We start from the raw sequence: 5,475 nt of genomic DNA, 5'->3' as shown, positions 1-5,475 counted from the left end.
CAATTTTATTTCAAACTCTACCTTTGAAATACAATAATGTCAACTAACCCTAATCTCGGTCCCCTCGATGCCTTCGCGGACTGTAAGTTTATTTTCGACGGTCAAGATCGTCCCGATTTGAAGCACAGCCTGTTCCCTACTGAGAAGAACAAGAGAGCCAGTGTTGCCTACAAGGTAGAAGTATCTCTGGGTCAATGTCCCCAATAGTAATTCCCTGCAATATCGTTATATTAACATTGTCGCATCATTCATTCTGCAAGTAGAAATTGTAGTGTTTTTTAGCCTATGAGTGACACAGATTCTACAACTTAATGCTGATTTATCTTAGATGTGTTAGAACTATCAAATCAATGCATTACAGGGAACGACGGAAATCCTTCAACCGTGGGACTAGAGAAATATCTAGAAATTGTATGAGGCAATACTATTTCGACGTTGGGTTTTGCTGGAAATTATATTACATTCAACTTTTTCAGCTGATGAGGACTGCGTTGTTTTTGGTCAAAATTTTGGAATTTCGACGTCAATGAGTGCTCGCGACCATGTTGTTGCGACCAAGATTCAAGTATTACTAGTTCATTCACAACTAGTTAACACTCCCAGCAAACCAAACCGCCACCGAGACAGAGCCTTCGTGGACGAGAGCTTGAAAACCCCACAAGATATTTCTTTCCCATCGGCAATCCTTCGGGGTATCATGACCAGCCTCTTCTCGACTGCGGACACCACAGAGTGTTCGCGGAGCCACTTGCTGGTAGTTCAGCTTGCTCACCAGATGGCCTCGCGGCCAAACAGTGACTCGACCTGTCTTATTGTCTCGTATATATTATTTTGTATTTTGTATATATGCACTGTACGTATTACTTCTCATTTTTGTTCAGATTCGTCTTGAGCGAGTCATACAATTTGGACAAAAACTACAGGGCAGCGTTTTCGCTCTGTAAACCAATGTACATGAAATCGAGAGGGGTGTTAGTGCATTTTGTCAACAGTCTACGGTTTCAATTTCATTGCGCGTTGTTGAAGTACATATGTTGTTCAAAACATGGCACCAGACAAATCTGTTGTCAGTGAACGAATAAACGCCCCACATACAACGACGAAGGTAGAATGCATGCTTTACCTTAATTAATCATTGGTCGAAGTAACCATCTTGATGCGATAATAAGATGAAAACAAAATCGCTCTGGTGCGATGTTCAAGACGTTGCTGGAATTAGATTGAAATGGTAATAGTTAATGTGGGGTCGCAGCGAATGACAGCGGGCACCAAAACCGCTCAGCCAAAAGGCAATCTTACTTTGACATCTTGTGCACCTAGTTTGATAATTTAAGGACAAAACCATAAAACACTAGGATTATAGCAAACTAAACGCCAGTAACAATATGTTCACTTTTTTTACGACTGCAAGATCAAGTTGTATTATATCATGTGCTTGGGCGTGGATAAAATTGTCATCGATTGGCCATATTTTTTTTTAATTTCATGAGATTGACTTTTGGACGTCCATAATGTTAATATTCCAAAAGTTTTGTCGAGTACAACGGGGGAAGGATTTCAGTCATTCCCTGTAACCTGTCACTTAACACATTTGTAATAATACTAGTATGTCGCAGTCATTAAATATATTAAAAATGTATCAAATGCAAACCCGACATACTTTGGAACATACAATACTGCATCAACTTCGCGAAAAAGAAATATAGTTCACGCCGTAGAGCTTCCGCTAGAAGCCCGAGCGGTACAGGGTTCAATCCATGACGTCGACGCACGACATGCCAGATAGTCAGTGTGCATTGAAACCTTAGCAAGTCCATTGTGGTATCCTAATGGGCCGTACCGAAAACGAGGTCACTATAAACTATTGTAACCCAACCAAACTGACGTTCAATATATTTTGTCTTCCACAAGTATTCATGCATGTTAAAAACATATACCAAGAACTCAAAGGCAATAATATGCTCATGTTACGTGCAGAAACGAATATTTTGACTGGTTCCTCCATCACTATTAGCTGGTTTAAAACCCCCGCTAAACTGCGTCTTTCAAATCAACGTCTAGCCATGGCCTACATCAGGTACACCAACGCCCAGTGTAATAAGTACATCGAGGGATTAGATCCGAGCACGATGACATCCAGAGGGAATACCAAGGCTCAAAACATCGACTGGGAACGTGGCGCAACTGTTCGAGCCGAAAGAACATCATAAACAAACCGTGCAGCACAAACAAGTACACGCTGGGCGGACAAGGTCGCCATGACACCCTTCCATTTGCATCGAATTTGTTACAGTTTGTGTATATGGTCCGCAAGGAGGAGCACCACCTGACACATGCTCACCTCATCACGTTCATGATAACCATCACATAGATGCATTGGCTTGAAGACTACTTGATTACGATGAAGTCCGAAGGTCGAGCTTACTACAGCCTACTTCAACTGTGTCAACGATTCGCAGTCCGCTACCGGTTTTGGCAGCAAGTACCATGCTTTACAAAAGGCTCTCAAGCGGTTCTTGCCGAAACCTATGTTTGGGATAACTTTCGTGACACTGCGCCACATGACATTATCTACGTGGTGAAACACCAGTTTACTACGTCATGCCCCGACAAACACTCTTGCCAAAATTGGAGGATCGTCCTAGGTTGAATAGGGCCCAATGGTCTCGGACAAGATTGCAGTCGTCCTCTCCGTGCGTTCCAAGCTATTCTTTTCATCCTGAGGGGCAAGTCCGGTGGGTGGTTCGATACATTGTAAATACCGACATTTTCCGCCTGGTTGTGTTTAGGTCGTGCCAGTCGTGCCAGAGAAAGCGTGGATAGACGCATGAGCCTGGGAACTATGTCTGACTGAGCTGCCCAAGTTTGAAATTGATGGGCCTTCTATGATTTAGCTAACAATCTTGACTGTCCGGTGTCTATTGCGTCGCATGATTTGGGGTCGTCTGAAATGGTTAGCGTTTTTGAGCAATTGCCTAACACTTCGACAAGTTTTCTCCACCTTTGGATGTTGGTGTCGCGGGGTCATTAATGAGCAAGCTTCATTGCAAGTGGTTTCACGAAAAGCTGGTTGTACTGATATCCCTCGCTATGTCAAACAGTTCATTCAATGCAATTATCGCAATACACCCAGAGGTATAAATTGTTGCACAGACTTCGAAAACCAATCAATTTAAATTCATTACAGACACGTTTGATGTGAAAATGGACAAGTCATTGTCCAAAATACCAGTGCGATTCCAGCAATTGACAACGGTCGACTGCGACACAGATCGCCACGCGTCCTTTGCCCACCCCATCGCATCAACAAGAGGTACATCGTACAAATGCGTTTGATGTCCTTGCATGACGTTGTCGATTTCGTCCAGGGCGTTTTGCAGTCGTCTCTGCTTCAGCTTCGCCTTGAACGCAGCAATGATCCCAGCTTCTTGAGGTTGGAGGTGTACCGTTGTGTTCTTCGGTAGCATCTTTACACGGACATTCGATAGGGTCACAGGCTCGTCAACCTTGCGGGACGGTGCGTTGTCCACCAGCATGAGGATCTTGCGGTTCTCTGTCGACATTCGCTCATCGAGGGTACGCACATACGACGTGAAAAGAGCACCATTCATCAACGTCACGAGCCTCGTACCCACTTGTCATACTGCGCTTTTCTTGACGCCCCGTTTCGACCATCTCAAGCGATGCTGATGCAGCCTCGCCATGCTGAACCTTGCTGGTGAGGCCATTGCGTCGCAGAAATTTGTGGAGCCATCCCTTGGAAATTGTCATTCGTCGTTGCTCAGGCAATTGTAGTTGGTCGAACTCGTTGGCCGCTTGCTTTCGAATGAGTTCGCCAGTGATAGACACGCCAAGTTCTTCACAGCGCAGCACCCATTGAAGAATGCACTCCTCGACCTCGGCCAGCGGGACAGCGCGATTTACGCTTCTTGTTTTGCTGTCAGCGCGCTTGCTATCGTTCGTGTTCTTCTTCAGCGCAAGCCCAATGGTAGATTAGTTGGGACCCGAACGAGATTAAATTATTCCTTCACCTACAAAGCGAGCTCAGAATACTTTTTTGTTGGATACTGCATGTGATGCTCATACAGCTCATGTCTTTCACGAAGTGTCATGCGCTCCTTCATCGCTGAAAATTCAAAAATTACTCGAGCACTTTGCTCCAACGTAGTCAGCCCAGTTTCAAAATACAAATTGCCTTTCCAACTTTATATATTGACTTTCAGAGATTATTCACTTTGTGCCGTTCGACTTAGCGAGGGAAATCTGTATCTGCAACCGAACATCACATGGCTATAAATTTAGCGCACTATTGAAGCGTGGGGGGCACATGCCATGTGAAATATCACTCGCTCATTTGAAAATGCGCTGCCACGAACTCATGTAATGTACTACTCTAGTCCGATATAGTTGCTTCCTTCGATTTGACTTGACTAAATTATGGGACACGATGCAGAGCAACTTAGTTCTTGTATGTCACTCCAGGGACGAATAATTGAGGCAAAAAATATAATGTGCTTTTATACAATTGCCCTGAGACCTTGCAATTGATAATTTAGAAGTGCTTCCATGGATGCCTCTTTCTCCAAGTCGTAAGTTCAAATGAATAAAGGAACTCTCGTAGTTACGCGCATCGCACTGTACGTTGAACGTTGTGAAGTCGGTTATCATCGATCCATCTTAATGTGAGGGAGCTTATAATCATTGCCACCATGTATATCGATGCATTTATCCATCACCTTTATTTTTGACACCGTGTTCACGGGCAATTCATAAAACGAGGTTTCCACAGCATCAATGACTTCTTCGATTATTCGAGTGCACTTTTGACACTACGGCGTTGAATAGGGTTAGAGAATTCCAAGCCTAAGTACGCACGAGTCAGTGCTCTCAGTGTCTGCCGCGATGCCTGGGGCATTTGCCGAATCGCATCTTCAATTTCTTGCTATATTCGTCCAATATTACCAAAAATAGTACACTTGTAGAAAATAATGTTCTTCGACGTCAATAGAAATTTAGAAAAATAGAGGTAATTCTCGGATGTACGGTGCGACATCGGCACAATTGTTGTCCGCTCGGGACGAACGCTGTTCAGGGACATAAACTCTCGACACAGTATCCGAGGGGTAGTGACAACTATTTGGCAAGCCGCAGGATGGTACTAAAGGGCAATGTGCCAGAGGACGAGACGGAATGCAGGCTCTCGTGGATGGCTGGCGCACTGCGCGGTCGAAGTGGGTTTTGCCCCCATTTCGTCATATATACAGTGAACCCCGGAAAAAGCCGACACCCCTAAAAAAGCCGACCACCTCTGTAAGATGATCTGTTTCAATAAATTCTGCCACCTGTATATTTATTTCAATATCACTTCATAATTGTCATTCTTTCTGACCAATTGTAATGCAGAACAAAAACTACTGATTGGTTAACGTTTCGAAAGTTCAAACTCGAGGCTATGCATTCCATATTAGAGCAGAG

This window comes from Aphanomyces invadans, assembly GCF_000520115.1.
Source record: "Aphanomyces invadans strain NJM9701 unplaced genomic scaffold supercont1.16, whole genome shotgun sequence".
Taxonomy (NCBI): domain Eukaryota; phylum Oomycota; class Saprolegniomycetes; order Saprolegniales; family Verrucalvaceae; genus Aphanomyces; species Aphanomyces invadans.
The sequence above is the reverse complement of the archived record's forward strand: the minus strand, read 5'-3'. Positions refer to the sequence as shown.